The sequence below is a fragment of the Hyaena hyaena genome, unplaced genomic scaffold, assembly GCF_003009895.1.
Source record: "Hyaena hyaena isolate Hyena2069 unplaced genomic scaffold, ASM300989v1 scaffold_624, whole genome shotgun sequence".
Lineage (NCBI taxonomy): Eukaryota > Metazoa > Chordata > Mammalia > Carnivora > Hyaenidae > Hyaena > Hyaena hyaena.
In genome coordinates, this window is record NW_024081258.1 from 910,594 (window position 1) to 923,089 (window position 12,496).

Sequence of the window (12,496 nt, forward strand, 5' to 3'; positions counted from 1 at the left end):
CCTGGGCGAAGCTGTCGGTTAAGCGTCCGACTCTTGATCTCGGCTCAGGTCATGATCTCATAGTTTGTGAGTTCGAGCCCTGTATCAGGCTCTGCACTGACAGTGCGGATCCTGCTTGGAATTCTCTCTCTCTCAAAATAAGTAATAAAAATAAATTTAAAACACAAAATACTGAAGGATTCACAAAGAAATTATTAAGGCTAATAAACTAAGCAAAAGGGCAGGGTGCGAATCAACATACAAAAATTAGCTTCTATACACTGGAACTAACAATATGGAAAGGAAATTAAGAAAATAATTCCACACGCAATAGCATTAAAAAGAATAGGATCCTTGGGAATAGATAGGATCCTTGGGAATAGATTTAACCCAGGAAGTAAAAGACGCACATACTGGAAATTGGAAACTGAAACATTACCGAGAGAAATTAAGGTCTTGAATAGTCACTTCTCCAAAGGAGATAAACAAATGAGTACCCAGCACATATAAATACATTCACCACCATTAGCTGTTAAGGAAATGCAAAGCAAAACCACAAGGAGATACCACTTCGTATTCATTCAGATGTCCATAGTAAAAAAAAAAAAAAGAATGAAATGCGTTGCCAAGGACGTGGACAAACTGAGATTCTCATACATCACTGGTGACAATATAAAATGGTGCAGCTGCCCTGACACACAGCCCGTTAGTTCTTCAGTGAAGGACACGCAGAATTACCATGAGACCCAGCAGTCCAGTCCTCGGGGTTTGGACTGGACACCCAAAAGGTTTGAAAACGCACGTCTGCCCCAAGATTTGCATGGAGATGTTCGAAGCGGTATTATTTAGCATAAAGGCAAGGTGAACAGATTCCAAATGGCCCCCAGCCGATGAATGGATAAACCAAATGTGGGGTATCTATCGGGTGCATTGCATCTTGGCATTGTTATTACATTGTATCACTTTGCAATAATATCATTGCCATGGAATATTATTCAGCAACACACATGAATGAAGTGCATGCTGTACCATGGATGAGTCTCAAATTTATTACCCTAAGTAGAAGATACCAGGCGCAGCAGGCCACACACACACACACACACACACACACACACACAGGATTCAATATATATATGAAATACCCGGAAAGAGAAAAGGAAACCAGTAGAGACAGAAAGGAGCTTAGCTGGGCCAGGAGGGCGACTGGAATTCATCGCCAGTGGGCACGAGGGATCTTTCTGGAAATGTTCTAAACCTGAGCCGTGGATATGGTCGCACAACTTACTAAAAATCACTGAATTATTCATGTTCAATGGCCGGAATTTATGCTATGTAAGTTACATCTTTTTTTTAAATTTTTTAAAATTTATTTCTGAGAGAGAGAGAGAGAGACACTGTGAGCAGGGGAGGGTCCGAGAGAGGGAGATAAAGAATGTGAAGCAGGCTCCAGGCTCTGAGCTAACTGTCAGCACAGAGCCGGACGCGGGGCTCGAACCCACGAACCATAAGATCATGACCTGAGCCGGACGCTTAACCCTGAGCCACCCAGGCGCCTCATGTTATATCTTAATAAAGCTGTTAAAATAAAAATAAAAAAGAGGAAATGAGTTGGGGAGGGGTTGTCTCAATTATTTTTCCCCGGTAGGCCTCTGGCTGAAATGTAAATTTAACCACTTCCTCCCCATTGACCAGCTCTGAATAGTAGCGGGGGCTGGGCCAAGTTGAGAGATTCCCATTACACTCTCCTTCCGGGACCTGGGGGGGTGGGGCACGCTTGTGAAACAAGCACAGATCCTAAGGGCCCCCCTCAGGGGACCCTTTCCTCAACACAGATCTGTTTCTGAGGGGACTCGTGGTCACCCCCTGGACATGGTGGCCGTTCAGTCTCCACCCCACCCCCTCCCTAAGTCATGGCCTGAGCAATCTTCTGAAAATGTTCACTGAATGGAGCCACTCCTCTGATGAGAACCTCAGAGGTCTTCCAATTTCCCTTGGAACCCAGCCTGTGTCCTGCAGGGTCCTAGGCGGTGCGCAGGGTGTGTGACATCGGTGGCCCGCCTCCTTGCACGCCTCTGCTTGCTTGCTCTGTTCCACCACACTGTCCTCAACGTCCCTGGAGCAGGTCACGTCCTTCCTGCCTAAGATGTTCCCCCTACTGCTGAGTCGATGGCTTGGGCTCTCATCAGTTTTCTGTGACACTTAGTACAATTTGCATTTCGTTTGTCCACGAAGGGCTTGCTCGGTATTGGTGGCCAGTAGGCAGGGATGGGAGAATGGATGGCTGGGTGGGTAGGTAGATAGAAGGGTGGATGAGTGGGCAGGTGGGTGAATGAGTGGGTGGAGAGAAGGGTAGGGAGGCAGACAGGCAGGTAGAAGGAGGCAGGCAGGAGGGATCAAATATCCTTGGATTAACATACGTCCAGAAGCAGTGTTGTGAGCGATCTAGAACATAGCCTGGAGTCTGCCACTCACCAGCTGTGTGACCTTAGAGAAGTCATTGACCCTCTCTGAGTCTCATTTTCCTTCTCTGTAAAATAGGGACAATGACCATGATGAGTTTTAAGTGAGAATGATACATCTTTGAAGTCCTTAAACACCCTGGCACAGGGGTGCCTGGCTGGCCCAGTCAGTGGATCGTGTGGCTCTTGATCTCGGGGTTGTGGGTTCGAGTCCCCTGCTAGGTGTAGAGATCACTCTATAAAACAACCATAACTAAAAAAAACAGGCACAGAGTAAACTCTCAGCAAGTATCAGCTCCAATGGACTTTTCCTTTTCTTGATCTTTTGACCACTCCGATTGCTGATACATGGTATTGTAAAACGTACCCTGAAGATCAAGAGAGAGAAAAAGAAAATCTGGCTCCCTCCCAATGTCAGTTCTCTAGAGCACACAAGATATTTCAGCAGTGAGGAAGAGAATTTCTATCGGGCAAACATCCTTCAGATCAACCACAGGGGAATTTGTACCAAGTTCCTCAAAAAGAGCTAGAAAAAGAAAAAAACAGAAGAAATAAATAGCGAGATGCTTTCTCTTTTTCTTTGGAGCCGTCATGTGGGCTAGCTGCAAACAATTTCCCAAAAGCGAGTCAGCTGCGGGGGGGGATCATATATGTTTTCGAGCCATCCTGTGTCGTCAGTACAGCACCAAGGGACCATTGGGTTCTTGTTTTGACTCTTTTTCACAGCCCGGTGCAGGCTTAGGAATTAGATTCTCCCGGGTCCAAATCCCGGTTTAGGGCACTTCTTAGCTTGTGTGACACTTCACTTCTCGGAGCCTTGTTTCTTCCATCGATGAAAGGGAAGTAATCTTGTTTGCCTTGCAGGGTTTGGGGGATAAAATGAGATCATGCGGGTGCCTAAAAAAATGCAAGATGGTAATCGTAGTGCAGGTGGTAAGTTCCCTCATTCTCCCTGCTGGGCACGAGCTGGCTGGATTTTGTCTTCGATTTCTTTCTTTCTTTTTTTAAAAAATTTTTAATGTTTATTTATTTTTGAGAGAGAGGCAGAGCGTGAGCAGATGAGGGGCAGAGAGAGAGAGAAACACAGAACTTGAAGCAGGCCCCAGGCTCCAAGCTGTCAGCAAAGAGCCCGACGTGGGGCTCGAACTCACGAACTGTGAGATCATGACCTGAGCGAAGTCAGGCACTTAACCAACTGAGCCACCCAGGCACCCCTGTCTCCGTTTCTTAAACATCTGCCAGAGAGAGATGTCCGACCCTTTCATGGGCCCCTGGCTCCTCAGCAAGATGAAAAGTCTCCTGAGAATTGCTTTTCTCTATGTCTGTCCTGAGTTCTGGTGTGTTACTGATGGCTGCCCTCTCCCCCTTGGCTGGGCGTCCCCTCTTGACGGAAGGGAAAATGGGGCATTCAGAGAGGGACTGTCTTCTCAAGGGCATGGAGATGGGGTCCTGCTCCCTGCAGCCCTGCGGTGGGAAGCTGGAGTCAAAGGAACTGGGGTCAGAGGAGGCTGTCTGGGAGGGGGTTCCAAAGGCGGATCCCCCCTGGGCCAGGCAGGCAGTGTACAGGAGTGAAGCGTGGGACCTTGGTGAGTCTCTGGCCCTCAGTTTCCTCTCTGAACGGGGACTTGGGCTCTGGGGACCCCCAGAGTGTTAGTGGGGATCTCCCACTCACACCACCTCTGCACCCTCTGAGCCTTGGTCTGTGAGAGCAGTGGCTCACGGGCCCTGCCTGCCTCTTAGGTCATGACCATGAGGCCTGGGGTGGAGCCCGGGGGGTGTGTGTGTGTGGATAATATCACCCATCCGCAAGAGGCAGACACCACCCTGCTGGCCTCAAATGTCTTCCTAGCGGGTGACCTTTGCTGATCGGAGGGCGCTGCCAGGGGCCCGGCCCCCTCCCACCTCTTTCTCACCCCCTGGGGAGGGGCCAGCTGCTCTGTGGGCAGGGCCTGCGGGGAGAGCCGCTCACCACATCCTCCCCTTCCTCCCCGCCCTGCGCACGCGGCGGGGCAGGCTAGCAGCCAAGCTCTGACAGACCAGTGGGCCTCTGCCAAGTGACCCGTGGGCTCCGGGGCCGACTGTTTGCTCCTCCCTGACTGTGACTGACAGTACACGGCTGTCTGTCTGTCTGCCTGCCTGCCTGTCTGTCTCTCTCTGGGTCTGCCTGGCGGGCCACCTGCCTGTCTGCCTGACTTCCCCTGTCTGTCCGTCTGCCTGTCTGGCCAGCCCTGGCCTGCGGTGTGTGGCTCCCCGGTGCAGCCCATCTCTGCCCTCTGTCTGTGCGTGGCCTCCCTGGGATGTGACCGACCGCTGCCTGCGACCCCAGCTGGCGCCCGCTGTGTGGCCCGCCGGCCCGAGCCCCGGCCATCCGTCCCGGTGACAGGTGGCACGCTTGTCTGGCTGTGACTCAGGGCAGGCTGCGGATCCCCAACCCCGAGACCGGCCTGCGCCCTCTGACTCTGGTCCCCCAGCCCCACACCGAGGCGGGCTCCCAGCCCGGAGAGCCCACCGGTCGGTCCCCGACACACAGAATGGATTCCTGAGGGAGAAGCTGCGACGGCAGGTAACTCCGCTCCCGCCACTGTTCTTCGTGAGGCGTGGAGGGGGTGGTTCTGGCGCCTTCTCTGCCCGAGGTGGGAGGACACGGAGGGGGTTTGCCCCCTCATCACAGCTGGGGACAGGGAGGCTGGCAGAGCTGGGGCTGGAGTCTCCTGCGCAGCCCAGCCCAGGACGCCCACAGGGCCTTTTCGGGCATTTGTAGGAGGCCTGGAGGCTTGGAGGCCAGGAGGCCTGGGGGCTGGGACATGGCTGAGCTGACCCCACGCGCTGTCTGGGGGATCCAGCTCCAAAAGGCCGGGGCCGGGGGCGGAAAGCTGGGTCCAGGCCGAACATGGTGCCACAGTCATCGCGGTCCCCGGCAGCTGAGGAGGGCCGGGGCGGGCACGGGCGGGACGGCGGGACGCTTCTGGGGGCCCATTTTGGGCAGGGGCATCGATTTGGGGGTCAGGTTCTGTGTTTTAGCTTCTTCGTGTCCTCTAAGCCCTCGAAATAGATTGCTATGCCCATTTCACAGATAGAAAACAGAGGCTCTGAGAGGCAGGCGATTGCCCCAAGGAGACTCAACAGCGCATAGCAGGCTGGGCATAGGCTGGGCAGGTGACTCGGAGGCTGGCCCTGTCCTCCACGCTGCCTCCTCACTGAGGCACAGGGGAGGGGCCGATGGTGAGAAGCCAAGGGCCCTGTGTGCGCAGAAGAGAGGGAAGCCAGGAGGCAGGGAGGCCGAGCCTGGAGGCCTGGGCTGAATCTTGACAGGTGGAAAGGAGAGGAAAGAGGAGGCAGTGGGGGGAGGAGAGGCCTCTGGTGGGAACGCTGGACTTCTGGAGGAATAGCCAGGGTGCTCGGTGGGAACAGGGGACCCGGGCAGGGAGCATTCAAAGTCAGAGACTGGTCCCCGGAGGACATCTGTACTCCCCAGGGAGGTGGGGAAGCACGCGGGTGGGTTATAGAAGCACATGGCCGAGCGGGGAAAAACCTGGCGGGTTCCAAAGCTGGCCATGCGACTCCCTAGCAGGGAGAACTTGGGCCAGTCTCTGTGCTTCTTCCAACCTCACAGAGCCTCAGTTTTCTCATCTCTAAAATGGGGATGAAGACAGCTTCATCCTCATGGGGCTAGTTGTGAGGATTTGAGGGCTTAAAAATATGAAAGTTGTTGGTCAGAGATCTGCCCAGGAAGGCGGCTTGTACCACCGGGAAGGGGAGCCCGTGGTGGAGGGGGGCCAGTGTCCAAGAGCGGTAGAAGGGGTGGGGGCACATTGGAGCACCCGCGGTCCGGCTTCCCCCAGTCCCCAATGGTCTGCTCCTCCTGGTACCGGGACTCAGCACACTGCTGGCACTTGAGGGGTTCCCATGATCCTCACTATATCAGGTGAGGCCGGCAGCCTCATTCCGCCCATTTCACAGATGAGGAGATCAAGGATCTCGGGCCCCCTGTGGCCTTGTGATGCAGAGCTGGGTTTGGGCCGCCGGTCTGCTTGACGGCAGGGCCACACCTGTCAGACAGGATGGCATAGGAGGAAGATTCATAGTCTCCAGTGCCCTTCTGAGAGGGGGAGGGAGAGCCCTGATTGCCTGCTTTCGGTGGGGTATTAGGAGAAGAACAAAATCGAGTATTAGGAGAAGAAGAGAATCGAGAGCCGGGAAGGGTGGGGTGAACAAGACAAAGCCGGAGCCCTAGGCTCCCACCTATCCAGTGAGGGGTGGGGGCGGGGGTGGGGACCACAAAAGGCTCGTGGGCAATCGGAGGAGACTCGTTCAAGAGGAGACAGAAAGAGGGAAGGCACCAGAAGCTTCGAGACGCACCACTTTCCTCCCTGGTGCCTGATACATAAATGAATGAAGGGAAGAAGGCAGGTAGGGGGTGCGGGACCCTCACCTGCTTACCCGCACAGCGCCAGTGGTGATCCGGGGCTTCGGCGGCCAGGACTGGGTGGAGCCCCAGCTCCGCCCTCTAGTACCTGTGTGACCTTGAGTAAGCCACTTCACCTCCCTTGAACCTCCGTGTCCCCGTCTCTAACATCCATTTCCGGTTTGTCGTGAGGTTTTATTCTACGTGCAGTTTCTGAGCACCCACTGGGGTGTCAGGCACTGTCCTAGGTCCTGGGGACTCAGTGCTGCAGACAGACGGGCCCCGCGCCAGGGAGGGGAGCCCGGCTTTGCAGCAGCTCACAAGAAATAGTAGCAATTAAGCTTTACTTTAAGGGTTGCTGGTAATAATTATCTGGTCAGTCACTGGAACACACTGCATCACTTCTGGCATATAGTAAGCCCTCAATAAACAATAGCTCCTATGAGGATTTTACTCTCCATTTCACAGCTGGGGAAACTGAGGCTCGGAGAGCGGTAGGGTTTTCAGGGTCGCCCAGGGAGTCATTCGCCAGCAGAAGGAAGGAAGCAGAGGGGAGAGAGGGGAGCAGACGCTTCAAAGAAGAGCCCCTTCCTCTCCCGCTTGTCCCGTTCTGCCCCTCTAGGCCACCCCAAAATGTGGGGGCGGGGCTTGGGGGGGAGCAGAGAGGAGCCCTACCCCCACCCCTGGCTCACAGATGCCACCGCCCCCACTCCTTACCCTGGCGCCTGGCCAAAGGGACTTTTTATGACAGCTCATATGCAGGATCTGAGTAAACTTGGAACCTTCTGAAGCAACCTGAGAATATTCCCCAGGGTGCAGGCAGGGGCCCCACCGATGCCCCCGAAGGCCCGGACACCTGCAGCAGGGAGCCTAGCCCACTGGTCCCCACAGCCCCCAGGAAGGGCCCGGCCGCCCAATTGTCCCCAGAGAGGTGGGGCAAGTACTCCAACCTGGCTCCCTGCTCAGGGTCCAGTCCCTCCTCACTGTGTGACCATAAGCAAGGTCCTGGGCCTCTCTGGGCCTCTGTTTCTTCGTCTGCAAGAGGGCTCGAGGACGTAGATTGGGACTAGGGCCTGCCGAGTTGCTCCTGTACGAGTCCATAACGCTCAGCCTACTTTGGCCAGGCCAGACTGGTGAGGGGCTGGCAGGCAGGGGGGCGTAGAGGGCAGGCTGCCGGCTCTGCCCCCGCCCCTCGCCCCCCCTCCTCCCCCCAGCTGCAAACCTCTCTTCTCTCTCTGCCTTCCCACCAGCCCCTCCTGGTCTGGCGGGAAGGCGGCTGGAGAGAGCCGGTGCACAGGCTGGGCGGAGTTGCTCACGCTAAAAGAGGCTTCGTGGACAGGGATCCCGGCCCGGCTGGGAGACTGACACGTTGGGATAGGACCTTCCCAAGCTGTTCAGCTCCTACTGACTAATAGGACCCCAGGGTCCTGACACCTCTGTCCTCAGACACCCACAGCTCACCCTTTGCCACTGGCAAAAAAAAAAAAAAAAAAAAAATTGTAAAAAATAACCAACATTACCCACACGCCTACACTGTGCCTGCCTCACACTGCCTCGGCCGGGCCAGGGCGCTGCCCCGTTCTATAGATCAGGAAAACTGAGGCCCAGAGAAAGGAATGGATACACCTCAGGGTCCGCTCTGGGTTAGTGGCAGAGCCTCCTTTCTGATCTAGGGCCCCCAGGCTGATTCTTCTCCAGCCTGAGAGCTCTGCTTGGCCAAGACCTTTCTGTACAACCCTGGGCACCCTGCCATCCCTCTCTGAATGTTCCTTGTTACTAATCTGATGACAGCTGTCGTGACTGCTCAGAGTCTGGGGGCTGAGGGTGTTGCTTAGGGTGCAGGGAAGTTCCTGGGGGCCGTGATGAAGCTGATGGCGAAACAGACCTCTCGGGGGCTGCCCGTGGGCCCGCTGCTGCATGACTGGACACAGCAGCTCTTGATTTGCCCTTCTTTGCACCTACTGAGTTCCCAGCCCCGTTCTATGCACTAAGGATACTTTCTTTTTGCAATAATCCCCCAGCCTCTGGGGGCTTATGCTCTGGGACAGACACAGGTCATAAACCCCAAAACAGAAGCATTTACTGAACTGATCCTAATATTACAACTGTGAAGAAGGATGTGTGGCCCAGAGAGCTGCAGGGGAGACCCAGATCAGCCAGTGGCGAGCACCTCTCTGAGGAGGCGACATTGAAGTTGAAACCAGAGGACGAGGAAGCAGAGAAGCACGAGGAAAAATCTTCTCGACAGAGGCATATGCCAAGGCCCTGAGGTAGAGGAGGAAAGGCAGAGCACTGGAGATTTTATCCTCATCGGCTACTTAAAGATGCTCAATGCACCAAATTTAAGCACGAGGAGTCAGAAAGAATAACAGTTAATTTCGGAGTGTGCAGTTTATGTAGGTTTTTACTTTGAGGGCGAGCTTCAAACTCCATTACGCTAGAAAGCTCTCCCTTTCACGTAGCCACTCATGTCACAAGAGTTTTGAGCATCCGCTGTGTGTCAGGCACTAGTTCACCGCTGGCGTTTCAGCAGTAGCTAAAAGATACATGGTCCTCACCTGGCTGTTGCTCAGAATGTCCGTGAAAACGCCCCGAGCAGTGTCCTCTGGTGGAGGGACGGACCCCAGAGGAAGGAGTGACTCATCCTCGTTGGAGGGAGTTGAAGACTGACAGACGAGGTGACACCTGAACTGGATTTTGAAAACTGAGTAGGAGGCTTTCAGTCTGCCTGGCAGGGGGAGGGGGGGGGCGGGTGCCGGAGGGGGAGTTCCGGTGGCTGAAAGAGCACGTGCAGAGGCGAGGAAGGCGGATGAAGGGGGACTGGTGGTGAGGCTGTCGGGAGTCTGGCGTCCCTGCAGCCCCAGGATGATGCTGGGGGTCGGAGGGAATGTTGGGGGGGCCGATCCTGAAATGTCCTGAATGCCGGCCTAAGGAACTTGGGGTCTTCTCTGAAGGGCAATGGGGAGCCACAGAATGCTCCAGCTGTAAGGTGGACGAGGTTGGAAGGGCCGCAGCTGGATGGGGGAGGAGGCCAGCAGGAAGGCCGGTGGGCAGAGGTCCTTGAAGACCAGGGGTAAACTGGGAGCCCTCTCTTCCATGTTCCCTTTCGGGAAGTCCCTCAGTCTTGACACTTCCCCATCGGGCGACCTGTCAGCTCTTGTTTCTGGCACGGCTGGGGAGTCCCTCTTCACCCACCTCATTTCTCCTTGGTCCCTGTGGGAAACGGGCCATTTTGCTTTTACCACACTCCTCACTTACCTTTCACTTTCAAGCCCCAATCCCCACCCGAACCCCATTGGAGGTGACAGCTGACCTGTGACACTCAACAATCCCGTCCCTGAATCATCAGTGAGGGAAAGGAGACAGGGGGCAAGTGAAGCTTGGGTTCTTTCCAGTTCGGGGTGAGGGGCTGTATAATGTTGCTGGGAACGTTCTGGCGCATGTCTGCGTGCGTCAGCATCCCACGCCGAGCCTGAAGTGGGGTCCTGTTCAGCATGAGTGTCCGAGGCGGTCATACCGAATTGCACAGGCACCAGAAAACTGAGTAGAGACGGAGCAGTCTGGGTTACTTGGCATCCTTCGCGAACGCGGAATTGCCTTTTTTGCTTTAGCGTTTCCAGGTTGATGTGTAGCGGTGTCACGCCGAGGTGTAAATTTGCATGATGAGTCATGTGCAACTTTTACTACGCTGCATGGCCGTCTGGATGTCTTTGGTGAACTGTCCCTTTAAGCTTTTTTTCCTTTCTTTCCAAACTGAGTTGTTGTTGTTTTTCATGTTTATTTATTTTTGAGAGAGAGGCAGAGACAGATTGAGCCGGCAAAGGGCAGAGAGAGAGGGAGACACAGAATCCGAAACAGCCTCCAGGCTCCAAGCTGTCAGCACAGAGCCCGATGCGGGGCTCGAACCCACTGACTGTGAGATCATGACCTGAGCCAAAGTCAGACGCTTAACCGCCTAAGCCATCCAAGCGCCCCCAAATTGAATTTTGTGCTGTTTATCGTTGTGTTTAAAAAAATTTTTTTTTAATGTTTATTTATTTATTTTGAGGGAGAGAGAGCAAGTAGGGGAGGAGCAGATAGAAGGGGAAGAGAGAGCCCCTAGCAGGCTCTTGCATTGTCAGCACAGAGCCTGATGCGGGGCTTGATCTCACAAACCGTGAGATCATGAACTGAGCTGAAATCAAGGATTGGATGCTTAACCAACTGACCCACCCCAGTGCCCTTGTTGATTGTTGTTTTTTAGGAGTTCTTTATATATTCTGGATACAGATATGTGTGTGTGTGTATGAATATATATACATACACATGCAAGTTATATATATATTACAGATATATAAAATGATATATAACATACTATATGTCATATATATAACATATTATATGTCATATAATATGTAACTATATAAAATATAGGAATTACATATATAATTCTATAAAAGAAACCTATAGATGTATAGATACAGGTATAATCTCTTCCCATTTCAGCCCCTTTTCCAGCCTCTTAATGAAATGTTTTGGTGGACAAAAATTCTTAATTTTAATGAGGTTCAATTTATCAGTCTTTTCCTTTATGGCTTGAGCCTTCTATGTGCTGTTTAGGAAGTGCCTTCGACCCTAAGGTTGTGAAAATATTATCCTCTGTTTCCTTCTAGAAGTTTTATGCTGTTACCTCTGACAATAAGCCTACAAAATATCTGAAGTTTATTTTTGTGTATGATGTAAAGTGGAGGGTCAGTGTTTATTTTTCCTCATATGAATATCCAATGAATCTACTGCCTTTTTTTTTTTTTTTAATCATATTTCCCCCGTGACTTTGCAGTGGTGTCTTGGCTGGAAACCAAATGACTATAAACAGGAGTCTATTTCTGGACTCTATTCTTTTCCATTGGCCAGGGTTTTTTTTTTTTTCCTTTGCAACAATACCATATTATTTTTGATCGTCTAAACTTTTTCTCAGATCTTTGCATTTCTATATCAAGTTGAGCACTGGCTTGTCAATTTCCGCCAAAGGAAATCTTGCTGGGGATTTTCTTGAAACTTGAGATTTGAAACTTTAGTCTAATGCGGGGAGAACAACATCTTTAAAAAATTCAATTTTCGAATTCACGAACATTTATGTTCCTCCATTTATATATATCTTTAAAAATTGATGTTACTCGCATCTTATGGGTGTCTGTGTAGAGATCCCATGCCTCTTTCACGGGAGCTCATTAGAGTATTTGATTTTTTATGCCAGTGCAAACTGTAGAATTTTAATCATATTTGTTCTTGGCATAGAAATACACTAGATTTCCTCCACACTTTTTTAACTTGGTTAACACACTTTTTGAAGCTGGAGCTTCAGGTATAGGAAGAAATAGGTGCCAAACCCAGCTGGGGACTTCTTACCTTTGTTATTGTAATGTTTGTAGATCCCTGCATCTGCGAATCTCGAATCTTGTAAGCACAAGACAGAGCATCCCAGCCGTGAATGTCATAAACTAGTAACATACTTTTTAGCCTGTTGACAAGTTTTACAGGGACCGTATAGAACAGTACAGGATTGTTAAGTGTATGCGTGCTGTCTGACTGATCTCTGAAACTTTTTCACCTTGCACGACTGAAACTTCATAGCCATTGAACCACTCCCCATCACCCCTCCCCCCCATTCCCC

General features: G+C 52.3%; 1 protein-coding gene across 2 annotated transcripts in view; it reads left to right on the plus strand.

Annotated features, from left to right (window-relative positions):
• The first annotated feature begins 4,433 nt into the window (after nt 1-4,433).
• IL21R (interleukin 21 receptor) overlaps nt 4,434-12,496 on the plus strand; it is a 33,758-nt gene continuing 25,695 nt past the window's right edge. Inside the window, exon 1 of one of the 2 annotated variants that reach the window (XM_039257518.1) lies at nt 4,434-5,001. The gene's annotated coding sequence lies outside the window, so the exon portion shown is untranslated. Of the gene's footprint in view, nt 5,002-9,511; nt 9,552-12,496 lie in introns of those variants that run through there. The other variant, XM_039257519.1, reaches the window with a different exon arrangement.